General features: G+C 42.3%; 1 protein-coding gene across 2 annotated transcripts in view; it reads left to right on the forward strand.

Moving 5' to 3' along the window:
* GSN (gelsolin) overlaps nt 1-14,349 on the forward strand; it is a 100,039-nt gene that overhangs the window by 3,594 nt on the left and 82,096 nt on the right. The window contains exon 2 of one of the 2 annotated variants that reach the window (XM_081065662.1): nt 1,816-1,924. The exons of the other annotated variant lie outside the window; for it this stretch is intronic. The gene's annotated coding sequence lies outside the window, so the exon portion shown is untranslated. The remainder of the gene's footprint in view (nt 1-1,815; nt 1,925-14,349) is intronic. 2 annotated transcript variants of the gene reach the window in all.

Consider the following 14,349-nt stretch of genomic DNA (forward strand, 5'->3'; position numbering starts at 1 on the left):
TGTTGCTTACGTCTGTCAAAGACATTACACTTTGATGCAGCATTGAAGAGAAACGTTGTTGTAAATGCAGAGTGCCTGTCACATGCTAAGCAATGCAGTTAAAGTAGAAATGGTCAATTCTTGTGATAAGCCACAGAATTTTCAGTTAGAAGAAACTGTGATTGACCAATTGCAGCATAAAAAAGGACTGTCTTTCCTGCGAAACGTCTGTCAGGGTAGTTCTAAGTAACGTTTTTTAAAAAGCTATTTATGTGAAAGGAGATGTATATACAAAATATTCATTGCAGCACTGTTTGTCATAGCAAAAGACTAGAGACAAACTATCACTAGATGGCTGTTATAAATTTTAGTACATACTGTGATAATATGCAGCAATTTCAAAGTATTAAGCACATGTATATAGGACAATCTCTAAGAAATACCTCAGGTGGAAAAAAAAAGATTCAGAAAACTAAACGGTATGCTAACGTTTCTTAAGATATAAAAGGAAGGAGAAATAGACATATATGCTTCTGTCACTAGACATTGAGAGGCATTTTTCCTGTTGTACTGAAACTGCTGCTGAGGCCCAAATCTGAACCAAAAAGTCCATAGAAGCCCACATTCTACATTTAAAGAATTGCTGGGGGGAGGGAGGTGGTAGGTGAGGGTAAAGGGGATCAAATATATGGTGATGGAAGGAGAACTGACTCTGGGTGGTGAACACACAATGGGATTTATAGATGATGTAATACAGAATTGTACACCTGAAATCTATTTAACTTTACTAACAATTGTCACCCCAATAAACTTTAAACTTTAATTTAATTTTATTATATATATATATATATATATATATTTTTTTTTTTTTTTTTAATTGGGGAAGGGAAACAGTGTGTACTTCCAGGACTTTTTTCCAGGTCAAGTCTCAATCTTAGTTGTGGAGGGTGCCGTTCAGCTTCAAGTTGTTGTCCTTTCAGTCTTAGTTGTGGAGGGCGCAGCTCAGCTCCAGGTCCAGTTGCTGTTGCTAGTTGCAGGGGCACAGCCCACCATCCCTTGCGGGAGTCGAACCGGCAACCTTGTGGTTGAGAGGATGCGCTCCAACCAACTGAGCCATCTGGGAGCTCAGTGGCAGCTTAGCTCAAGGTGCCGTGTTCAATCTTAGTTGCAGGGGGCGCAGCCCACCATCCCTTGTGGGACTCAAGGAATTGAACTAGCAACCTTGTGGTTGAGAGCCCACTGGCCCATGTGGGAATCGAACCGGCAGCCTTCGGAGTTAGGAGCATGTAGCTCTAACTGCCTGAGCCACCGGGCCGGCCCAATAAACTTTAATTAAAAAAAAATGCCAATGGTTGGAACTATCTATATTCCAGCGGGGCATTTGAAGAGCCTTCATTGTTCTTCTACCAGCCCTTACAGCAACCCCACTTATTCCCCATTCCCACCCCTCTCCTCACAGACAAACGTCACCACTAAATAGTGGAAAGAAAGAATGGAGAGTAGGGAGGGAAGTTAGCCTTTAGGAAAATGCAGTATTCTGAAAAGAACCCTTCCTCTCCCTCCGTGAAAATCACATGCCTTCCTCCCCCTCCATGAGATTCACTAGTGAACGTTAGGTGTGCCTGCAGGCAGAGGAGACTGGCAACCCCCCCACACACATGTTTGGGCAGCAGGCTTACTGATGTGCTCTGCCCCACTGCTTCCTAAGCAAAGGAAAACACAAACGGAGAGAGACCACGTAGCAGGAGGCTTTGGATGTCATGGTGGAGGGCTCTAGATGGAAAGGGACTAAAACTGCCCCCACCCACAATGTTCACACACTCCTTGACTTCCCAGTCCTAGATTGGAGAACAACAGAGACGTTCAAGCTGGCCCTCCGCTGGAAGATACAGCAAATGTGTGAGGGGTCACCCATTCCTAAGAGAGATGCGTGAGATCACTCCAGGTACTGATTTTTTGTCGTATCTACCTGTTCTTGTTTCATTTCTACCTGTATATATTTTTATAAGTTCTTTGGTAACAATAGATGTTATTCTATTCTTTATCTTTTTCCAGAACCTAAGCAATTAAGTCATTTTCAGATCTCTCTGTTGTGTTTATTTACATCAAATTAATTCATCTCTTTATTGGTTGTGTAGGGTTAATCTTATTTGTTAATTTTCCTCGTATGTTTTAGAATTTTGGTTTAGAGGCTTATCTTGGACTGTAGATTTTTTTTCCTCTGTCTCTATGCTCACCCCTTTCTGTGTAGTGATTTTTGATTTGCCACCAATCCAGAACCAGATATCAAAATATTGGTGTCCCAATTTCTAAGGTAATATTGAAGATGGAGCAGAACCAATATAATCTATACTCTGAAATTTACTACCATGTGCATGTGCTACCTAATTTTAAAAAAAAAAAACTAATATATTTTAAATGTAATTGATTAACTTGCAGTGATACATAATTCAATTAAGTGAAAACAAATAATTAAAAATATTAGTTTAATCAAAAAATAAATGGCAGGGCCGGGCCAGTGGCTTAGGCGGTTAGAATTCCATGCTCCTAACTCCGAAGGCTGCCAGTTTGATTCCCACATGGGCCAGTGGGCTCTCAACCACAAGGTTGCCAGTTCAATTCCTCGAATCCCGCAAGGGATGGTGGGCAGTGCCCCCGGCAAATAAGATTGAACAGGGCACCTTGAGCTGAGCTGCCACTGAGCTCCCGGATGGCTCAGTTGGTTGGAGCACATCCTCTCAACCACAAGGTTGCCGGTTTGACTCCTGCAAGGGATGGTGGGCTGTGCCCCCTGCAACTAGCAACAGCAACTGGACCTGGAGCTGAGTGCGCCCTCCACAACTAAGACTGAAAGTACAACAGCTTGACTTGGAAAAAAGTCCTGGAAGTACACACTGTTCCCCCAATAAAGTCCTGTTCCCCTTCCCCAATAAAATCTAAAAAAAAAAAAAGAAATGGCAATTGGTATACTTCAAAATTTAGCAGGCTGACCCAGAACACAAAATCAAGTGCTTGGAACTCTTTAGTCTCTGGATATGAAAAAGGATTCAAATACACAATACTAAAGTAAAAAGTGATGTATAAATGTAAGGATATGTATATGCTATATTCAATTATAAAAGAAATTTCATGACCATGAAAATAGTTCTCTTCCCCCCATACCTATATACCTTATACTGATCCCCTTCCCCCGTAATGTAATCCCCTGGAGTCAGAGCTTCTAAAGTTAATCCATAACAAGAACAACAAAAATCACATAAGGTGAAAAGTGTACTTGAAAATTTTTCAGGAGAGCTCTGCACTGGAGACTGAGTTTTCCTTCATTGTTGGATATGGTAGCTGTCTCTTTGGTTGACCACCGGAAGAAGTAGGTGATTTAGATTTAAAGACCATCTTGCATGAAAAATATACATCTTTGAACTTAAGAATCACTCTCCGTGTGGCAAAATGACCACGCCATAATATCTACGTGAAAACTAAGATCTAAGAAAATAGCAGATTTAATTCTTTCATCACATGCCGATTCCAAGGCATATAGTGATTTAGACTAAGGGAGAGCAGAGAAGTATTTATATTTTCTTTATTGCTTTTTTGACCTTGTACGTTTAGTTGAAATAATGTAAGTTGAAAGCATGTGTGGTGTGACACAGCTGTATGAAATATAGTGATGCCCAACATGGCACAAAATATGGCAGGTGCTGCCAAAACCTGAAATCTTACCCTAGTTGCAAGCTAACAGCCTACTGCAGTGTCATGGATACAGGCAGAAAGCATGAGACTTCCTAGGTCAGAGACAAAGGACTTCATTATTCACATCATTACATGCAGCACGAGCATTAGCATCTTTAGATCGGTTCCTGGGTGTCTGAACACAGTGTGTTACAGGAGAGGAACCCTGAACTTAGGGAAACCAAATCTTTTATAGTACAGAATAAGCATCTGTCCTTTGCTCTGGAGGGAAACTATCTTCAAAGGCTGTTTGCTCTACAAACACCCTTGAAAAGATAGTCTAGGACAAGTGACAGTCAGTGCTTCTGCTTGCAAGATGTGCAAAAACACAAGAGACTCATGGAGGGTTTTCTTCCAACAGGGACAAGATTTTATTGTGTTGTATTATATACTTGGTGGGAGGGGACAATGAGTGAATGGTTTGCTATTGAGGAAAGAATATGGTTTTGAGAGCACACTGAACTTAGCTCCATTTCTAGCACAACTTTTCATTAGCTGTGTGACCTTAGTCAAATCACTTAACTTCTCTGAGCCCCAATTACATAATGGGACAATAGATCTACCACCAAAGAATTGTTGTTTAGATTAACTAAGAAAGTGTAATGGAAAGTACTGGGCACAGTATCTGGAATAGTCTAAGCATTCAACAGATGCCCAATTCTTCTATTCTTCCCCATTCACTGATTCCCTCATACAAACAGGTGCATAATTAGGCCTCTGCCAGAGTTCCACACCCCTCCCCGAAATTAGGAAGCAACTTCTTGGGTCGCTACTTGAGTTGGTTAAGATACATGGGTTCAGATGCTGTAACTAAGAGACCCAAAAATGATAACATCTTTCTCAAGTTAGAAGTTTACTCTTCTCTCACACAGAAGTTTGGTTAAGTAGTCAAGAGCTGGAATGGCAGCTTGAAGGTAGCAATTTTTAAGCTCTTTCTTGGTTGTTGCACTACCACCCAAATACATAATTTCCATCTCATGGTTCAAAATACTTACTCCAGCTGCCACCATCATGTCCCATTACAGCCAGCAGAAAGGAGAAAAAGAAACTGATGGCATGTGCCTTCCTTTTAATGTATGATCTAAAAGTTGTGCTCATCACCTTTGCTCATATCCAATTGGTGAGTCATGGGCACACCTAGCTGCAAGGGAGGCTGGGAAATTTAGTCTTTATTCTGGGAAATATTATTATTCATAGAGGAAGAAACAAATTGATATTGAGAAACAACTAACCATTTCTGCCATACCACCATTCTTTGCTTAAGAGGGGGCAGGCACTAGAGCTTGAAGACCAAGTGAAACTAGAGTTACACTCTGAAGCCACCAAGGCGAGGACTGGAACCAGCAGTAGACCATGAAGCTTTCCCACCAGTGTAGTTCCTCAGGAGCCCATTTTGGGCTCTCTGGAGACTCTGAGTAAATAGCATCCGATTTGCCTTGCCTGAGTTCTGAACAAGTTGATGAATAAAACAAAAAGAAGCAAAGAGAGGCCAAAAGATCACCTGTATTATTAAAAGATCACACATATCTAACTGCTGAAGTCCCTGGAATTGCCCCGTTTCCTTTGTGGGTTTTTTTTTGTTGGTTGGTTTGTTTTGGTTTTGCTAATTCTTATATGTATCCTTGTATTGGTTTGCTAGGGCTGCCATCACAAAGTATCACAAATTGGGTAGCTTAAGCAACAGAAATGCATTACCTCACAGTTCAAGAGGCTACAAGTCCAAGCTCAAGGAGTCAACAGGGCTAGTTCCTCCTAAGGGCTGTGAGGGGAGGGTCTGTTCTAGGCCTCTCGCCTTGGCTTGTAGATGGCCACCCTCTCCCTGTGTCTCTTCATACTGTATTTTCTCTATGCGTGACTGTCTCTGTGTTAAATGTCCCCTTTCCATAAGGACACCAATCAGATTAGGGGCCCACCGGACTACTTCCTCTTAGCTTAACTAGTAATACCTGCAATAATCCTCTTTCCAAGTAAGGTCACATTCTGAGGTACTGGGGGTTAATAATTCAGTGTATGAATTTGGGGGGACATGATTCAACCATAACAATCTTTTTAGCTCTTAGAGACTGAGTCATTTTGGTGTTATTCCAATACCTCCTCTTTTGTTTTCTTAAAATATTCAGAACTGGATTGCTTGTAACCAAATAACCTTGGTAGATGGAGGGAGGGAGGGAAAAAGAGAGGGAATGGGTGAGTTATAGTATAATACTGATGTAAGTCATGTTGGAGAAGAGGCTTTTAGTCTGGTAGCTAATGGTGAATCCCAGAGCCAGGGTGCAGACTAGGGCAGGCGCCCTGCTGTGGGGGGGTGGAGCCCCAGGAGCAGCTCTCTCCCTGTAAGAAAGACGGTGCTGAGTTGAGCATGACCAGGTATTCTCAAACCTACCCAACAGATCCGTCCTTCCTCTACCCAGAATGTGTTCAGAAAACAAAGAAATAAGCAAAAAACACCTTTCCCTTTGAAACAAGAACTAGGAAAAAGGGATTCCTCTCTCCCATCCATAGCAAGCAAAGAGTGAGGCTTAGAAATAGCAGAGGAAACAACTGGAATGCAGTCCACAAATACAAGAAGGACCCAAGTTGACAAGTCAGAAATTACCCAACATTATAATTGGACTTGAGACCCAGCCTTGCCTCTAACTAATAGCCATGTGGTTTTGGATAAGTTCTGTAAGGTCTCTAATTCTTGTTTCCTTGCCTCTAAAATGAGGAAATAATAGTACCTAATTCCTCAGGTAGTTGTGAAGAGAAAATGAGGTGAAAACGTAGAAAGCTCTTAGCAGAGGGCCTGATAGTGAAAAAGCCCCCGGGAAGCAGTAGCTGTGAATATTATTTCTGAGAGCCAATCAATAGCTCCTGAAGCAGTTTCTCCATATTAATTGGGAAAGAAAAAACCTTTATCTGCTATCATGGAATTCAACAGATCAGAAGGGTTTCTACAGAATAATAAAAACAATTGGGGAGAGAGGGAGAAGAGGGGAAGAACAGGAAACGGGCTTCTGCGGGCTGAGCTGGTTTGAAAGATTGGCTGGAGTATGGTCGAGGGTAAACTGAGCTGGGCCTTTCCTTTCCCATACCCACTGTGCCACCACACACACACACACACACACACACACACACACACACACACACACCGATAGACCAGCAGTCTGACATCAACCCCCTGTTCCCTGGAAAGGATATATCCTTTCCTAGATATATTAGGAGAGGCTAAGTTTTGTTGTATGACAAATGACCCGAAAATCTCAGTGGCTTACAACCACAAAGGTTTACTTCTTGCTCACCCCAGTGTCCATGATGGGTCAGCTGAATCCCCGTTCCACGTCATCCTTACTCCAGGACCCAGGCTGATGGAGTACTCTTTCTGTCTCTGTGTGGAAAATTACCAGATTTTATAGCAGGAGAAGAGACATGGTGAACAACATGCTGAGTCTTCAAGCTGTTCCAAAGTGACATACATCACTTCTCATATTTCCTTGATCAAAGCAAGTCTTACAGCCTCAGGTTGACAGAGTCGAGGTATATAACTCTCCTCTGGGGAGGTGAACATAGGTGAAGTGTAATCCAATCTACCGCAGTGGACTCCCTCCCCATCCAGACACACTGAAGTGACGGAGGGATAGTCAGCCACTGAGAGCTGTTTATTAGCTGACTGATCCTCGGCCTTCTCTGAGCCTCAGCTTTGTCCTCTGTGAAATGGAGCTAGCAGTACTTGTCCAGTGAAACTCACAGAAGGGGTAAGAATTTGGATGAGACCACAGATACAAATGTAGTTTGTAAACTGTAAAGTACCACCCTCCCATGAGGGGGTCTCATTACTAGTAGTAGTCTATCAGGAGAGATAGTAAAGCTTTTTATAGAGTACCTAGCCCTCTCTCTGCCCACAGGAAGGATTTGTCCGGCTTATTAGTACATAACGCATTATGATGTTCAGCATTTTATTTCACTCAGTCCCCACAACCACACTGCACGACTGGGAAGCTCGTTAATTCCATTTCAAAGATGTGAGAACAAGAGGTGAAATTGCTTGCTCAAGATCACATAGGTAGAGAGTGATAGTTAGGACTCATACCCAGGGCTGTTACTTTTGGGTTGCAACTGGTAATTTAAAAATAAAAAACGATGTTCTAAATAAAATAGACTAGCTAATATTTAAAAAGTCAGTCTTACAATGTCTTCAACCCTTGAGTGATTTGGCTCACACGATACTGTGTAAGTAGCTAGCTGATGGCATTTTGAGGGCCTGATATTTCAAACAAATGCTTCCTGGTATAAATGTTGCTAATTAATTGAAGATGAGGATGGGATGGAGTGGGGTAAATAAAGCCCTGAATTGAGAATGAGGGCTTGACTTAACTCAGCTGAAACTTGCTGAGACTTTGGTAGGTGGCTTCCCCTCTCTGGACCTTATTTTTCCAACCTGTAATGTGCAGAGGTTAGGTGATCTCAAAGAGCAATCCAGGCCAAAGTTTCTTAGACTGAGGGGCCTCAGAGTCTGCCAAAGAGGTTCAAGTAGGTTCTATCCCCACTTAATCCCTTCCCAAGTCCCTTCTCCCCACCCCCCAAAAAAACACAGAGCAGTTAATTTTTTGAAGGGTTTCATGGATGGAACTTTTGTTTAAAAACTGTAAAATCAGCAGGATAAGGGAATTTCTGCCATCTTTGATGTTGTGTGTTCTCTTATGAGAAAGCTTTGAGATCCACCCAGGAGAGGCTGTGCAGAGACAGGAGTCAGGCAGCTGGCAGAGTGAACCCTCCTGTCTGTTTCCTCCTCCCCCAGGTGTATCTGTCACGTCCAGTAACATGGGCGGGCCAGATGTCTCAGGTTCTGTGTATTCCAAAGCCCAGGTAGGTGCTTGGCTCTGGATGGAAGTAGAATAAGAGAGATGGACATAGGGGAGGTAGAAGCAGGTGGTCACACATCGCAGGTAACAGGGCATTCACTCCTCAGTGATTCACTGACCAGCAGCGCATCACTGACCAATGGCTACACCTGGCTTTGGGCGTCTCGCTGCTATCCGCTGCATCTCCTCCATGGCCTGTTTTTCTGCTCAGGCCCTTATATTGGCAGACAAGGAAGGGTCAATAGACAGATGTCTCATCTGTAAAATAGGTATGGTAGCCCTTAGTTTATTGGATTGTTGTGAAGGTTCAAAACGTATGTAAAAATTCCACTGCACTGAAGACCCCACCCCTTATTTCCACCCCTCTGCTCTCCCTGCCAGGGTGTGAGCTCCCTCCTGGAGGCCCCTGCAGCCTTCAAGTTTGATTCTAGACATTGCCCTGGTTTCACAATGGGGTGAAGGCTGTGGGAGAGGGGAGAATTTCCCCTTTTTTCCCCTCTTCTGTCTAGTGTAATAATCAAATTGATATGAGATCAACAGGATTAACAGGAGAAAATAACCAAATTTAATTACATATATGTACACGTGGAGGTTCCATAAGAATATGGCAGTTGAGGCTTATATCCCATCTTGACTAAGGAGAAAGCGGGTGAGGTAGTGATTTGGGACTTCAAAGGGGAGGAAGGCAATTCACTTGAAGATAGAGAAGCAAATATTTGGTAAACAAATGTCTGCTGGGCCATCTTTACCAATGGGACACAGAGAGGACTTTGAGCAAAGGGGCTTTGCGGGGTTCCTCCCCGTCTATCACTCCTGGCTCACCTTAAACTGTAGTTATCTAGGATGATAGCTCCCTTCCTGGAGCAGGTGCTCAATGTATATTCTTTTGGGCAGTTAGGGAGAAGGTCAAAGGCTTTTTCCCCCCCGAGTCTTTGTTTTTTAAAAGTAACCAGTTTAAAATAATCAGTATCCCCATAAAGGCGTATTTTGGAGGGGCAAAACTCTACTCCCCCCTCAGGAGCTATCCCCTATCCCCTTCTTCATGGTGTCTCAATACTTTTTTAAGATTTTTTATTGGGGAAGGGGAACAGGACTTTATTGGGGAACAGTGTGTACTTCCAGGCCTTTTCTCTAAGACAAGTTGTTGTCCTTTCAGTCTTAGTTGTGGAGGGCGCACTCAGCTCCAGGTCCAGTTGCCGTTGCTAGTTGCAGGGGGCGCAGCCCACCATCCCTTGTGGGAGTCGAACCAGCAACCTTGTGGTTAAGAGAATGCGCTCTAACCAACTGAGCCATCCAGGAGCTCAGTGGCAGCTCAGCTCAAGGTGCCATGTTCAATCTTAGTTGCAGGAGTCGCTGCCCACCATCCCTTGCGGGACTCGAGGAGTTGAATCAGCAGCCTTGTGGTTGAGAGCCCACTGGCCCATGTGGGAATCGAACTGGCAGCTTTCAGAGTTAGGAGCATGGAGCTCTAACAGCCTGAGCCACCAGGCCAGCCTATTTTTTTTTTAAATGTATTGGGGTGACAACGATTAGTAAAGTTGCATAGGTTTCAGGTGTACAATTCTGTAACACATCATCTATATATCACATTGTGTGTTCACCATCCAGAGTCAGTTCTCTTTCCATCACCATATATTTGATCCCATTTACCCTCATCTACCACCCACCACCCCTCTTTACCCTCTGGTAACCACTAAACTATTGTCTGTGTCTATGAGTTTTTGTTTCTTTGTTTGTCTTGTTCCTTTGTTGCTTTCAGTTTTGTATCCCAAATATCAGTGAAATCATATGGTTCTCAACTTTTTCTGTCTGACTTATTTTGCTTAGCATAATAATCTCAAGATCCAACGATGTTGTCACAAATGGCACTATTTCATCTTTTTTATGGCAGAATAGTATTCCACTGTGTGTACCACAACTTCTTTATCCATTCATCTATCGAAGGACACTTTGATTGTTTCCAGGTCTTGGCCACCATAAATAAAGCTGCAATGATCATTGGAGCACATACGTCTTTATGGATAAATGTTTTCAGATTTTGGGGGTAGATACCCAGGAGAGATATTGCTGGGTCATATGGTAATTCTATTAGTAATTTTTTGAGGAACGTAATTCTATTCCACACTGCCTTCCATAACGGCTGCACCAGTCTGCATTCCCACCAACAGTGTATGAGGGTTCCTTTTTCTCCACAGCCTCTCCTACACTTTTGACTATTTGTCTTGTTGATGATAGCCATTCTGACTGGGGTGAGGTGATATCTCATTGTGGCTTTTATTTGCATTTCTCTGATGATTAGTGATGTTGAGCATTTTTTCATATATCTATTGGACATTTGTATGTCCTCTTTAGAGAAATGTCTATTCAGGTTCTCTGCTCATTTTTTAACTTGATTGTTTCTCTTTTTGTTGTTGAGTTGTATGAGTTCTTTATATATTTTGGATATTAGACTCTTATCGGAAGCATGGTTTGCAAATATGTTCTCCAATTCTGTTGGTTGCCTCTCAAATGAGGATTTTATTATTTTAGAATCCCCAGAGCACAGCATCTGCCAGGCAAATGAACTTTTAAGAGCAGATAGACATCATTTTAGGAATTCATATGCTTCAAAGTCTTTATTTCTCATTCTTTGATCTTGCCAAAGATCCTTTCTCTTCTAGATACCAGAGAGAAAGCTAAGGAACAAAGCAAGTGTGAAGGAAGAAGAAATTTTTCCTGCCTATTATTTATTCTGGGTTTTATTTAATGTCTGGGTCAGACATTAAACCTGTCTGACCCCCACCCCACTCTCAACACTGAGCTAAGGAGGAAAGGTGCCATTCTTGTTGGGTCCACTGCTTTATACCTGGTACAGATATGTACAAGACCTAAAAACAAAACCAACCAACCAACGAAACAAACAAAAAATCGTTTCATCAATAAATGAACACAGTGAAGCTGGGCTTCACTGAGAAGTGACCAATGCCTTCAGGCAGTCTCCATTTTAGGACCGTAGCTGGGGTCACTGGTTTTCAAAACTATTGAGAAAACCACTTCCTGTTCCCCCACTCCCACTCTCACCCCAATCCCTCCATCTAGTCTGGTATCAAAAAACAAAGTTAGCAGAGCAGAGCAGTTCCGACGTCCTCCACAAGAGGGTGTAACAGGCCCACACCGGGCCAGCTCCATAGCCAGACTCGCGGCCCTTGGTCATCCATCCTACTTGTGTTGCTCTTGCGGAGCTGGCTCTGCAGCAGTATTTCCGCAATCTCTTTTCAGTTCTTCTCTTTTCCCAAGGAGGAAGTGGAGAAGCTTGTGGAGTTAGATGGACTTAGATTAAAATCCTGGCTCTACCATTTGCTGAGACGTTAGGAAATGAGGTGCTGTATTAATCATTGGTAACTTTTTCCCAAGCCTGGGGAATCCCAGAATCATAGACTCTTGGCACAAGAAGGGACCATCAAGATCAGCCAGTAGAGCTCCCACATTTCACAGATGGGGTCACTGAAGTCCAGGCTAGACCAAAGCTCCTGTCTCTGAGTAAGAGAGCCTGTGCGCTCTCTGCTACACCCAGCTGCCTCCTTCAAAAAGGTGTGAAACCTAAGGACATTTGTCAATGAAGGAATGAATAAAAACATCAGAAGCTTTTTAACCAACAAGCACGTGCCTTCCTTTAGAGCAAGGACTTTGGCTCCAGATAAAAACACAGACTGCTGCATTCATCATCCAGCTACAGTGGTGACTAATTTCAGCAAGTTATCTGACCTCTTGTGCCTCAGTTTCATCATCTCAATTCTGGAGGCTAAGAAGTCTGATATCAAGGTATCACAGGGTTAGTTTCTTCTGAGGGCTCTCTCCTGGGCTTGTAGGGGGATGTCTTCACATGGTCTTCTCTGTGTGCACGTGGGTCTGTGTCCTAAATTTCCTCTCCCTATAAGGACACCAGTCATATTCTTAGGGCCCACCCTAAGGACCTCATTTTAGTTTACTGACCTCTTTAAAGAGCCTATATCTCCAAATACAGTCACATTCTAGAGGTACTGGGGATTAGGACTTCAACATATGGATTTGGGGGGTGGGATACAACTTAGCCCATTAACAGTTGTTTCTTTAACTTTTTTTAATAACCCAAATCATATAGAAATTTGTTGTTATTATTCCCTGAAACAATACAGGTCAACCTAAAGTCCTCTTTTCCCCATCTCACCGAACTGTTAACACTGCTACTAGATTTATTTCTAAGCCTTTACAAATATGGGTGCACATACATAAAAATAAAGTTTTCCGGTTTTTCCTTTTACTTAAATAAGATTATATTCTCCATATTGTTTTACTTCATTATTCTTCTTTTTTGAATGTATACGCTATCCACCCACCCTCTGCCCAGACCCAGAGTTTAGCGATAGCCAAGCATTTTCAGACATTTATTGAAATATTGAAAAGAATGAAGGCATGGAGTTTAGGTTTGCTATGAGTTTTGTGACAGTCACCGACTATGGAGTCTTGTTTTCTTTGTAAAATGAAGGACAATAATTATACCACTCATCTCCCTGGGTCCTCAAATTGTCATTCAGAGGTTACCCTTGCTACGAGAGACAGCAGGCCCAAAATGGAGTCACTTGTGCTAAGCCCACATCACCAATCAGAGACTTAATACCTTCCCTAATTGTAATTTCTGCCTCCCCCTGGAATGTAATCTTAACTGGTCAGTCTGGAATTAACTGGTCAGCTTTAGTGAGGTAATTCGCCTGATAGACCCCTTTTGTCCCCCAAAGGAAGGTGATCTTTCCTGAAATAATCCTTTCTTTTGTTTATGACTTCCTTGTCCCTCCCCCTTTCTGCCTTTAAAAACCTTTCTTTTTCTGCAGCTCTTTGTAGCTCCTTTCTATTTGCTAAGTGGGATGCTGACCCATTCTTGAATTACTGAATAAAGCCAAATACATTTTTAAAATTTACTCAGTTGAATTTTTATGTAACACCCTTTACTATAATACTCAACCAGTATTGTTCAGGCATTCTTCCTACGTGACCACCAGAAGTCCAATATCTTTATTCAGTTTCACTTCCTTGATAGTTCTGAGAATCTGGGGATTGCTTCCATTTTCCACAAATCCACCTTGATGGAAGCTAACGGCTTTTCTGCTGGTCTGTCTGCTGTTGCTCTCTCTGCTCCTCTTTACTCAAGCAAAGACCCAGACTCTGTACTCAGTCTCCCAAAGCACACCTAATACCAGAAGGTTCAGCTTAAGGAATTTTATCATTATCATCCTCATCATTACTACCTCTCAGAGAAGCCTAGAGGGCAGGTCTGTCAACGTAGCCCTTTGGCAGTTAAGGACTCAGAGGCTCAGAGAGGTTGAGGAACTTTCCCAAGGTCACTCAGCTAATAGGTGGGAGAGCATTTTCCAAAGTTTGGCTAATAGTTGTGGTGGAACCACACCTCACTTAAGTTGTTTCACATAAAGGCATTCGGTAACTGAACCTCACAGTGAGAGCTAGTCTATTTTCAGTTCTCTTCCATTCCTTCTGATTAAATCGAGGAACCTCAGGTTGTTTCTAATATCCTTTGAAAAGTTCTCTAACGTGTGCCAATCTCCCTTTGTAACAGAGAGCAGGCAACAATATCTAGCTAGAATTTAATGACATTCTTTTGTTTTGTATTTATTTTTATGGAAATAATGTTGATTTCCCATTGAGGTAGCCATGTAAATGTTCCTTTAAAATATATTTAAGTTATGAAAAGTGAATAGATTTACAAAAAATATTAAGTCAACAACAGTGTGGTTTGTTAATTAAAATGGCAAAAATTGTGCGATTCGGA

The sequence above is a fragment of the Rhinolophus hipposideros genome, assembly GCF_964194185.1.
Source record: "Rhinolophus hipposideros genome assembly, chromosome: 11".
Lineage (NCBI taxonomy): Eukaryota > Metazoa > Chordata > Mammalia > Chiroptera > Rhinolophidae > Rhinolophus > Rhinolophus hipposideros.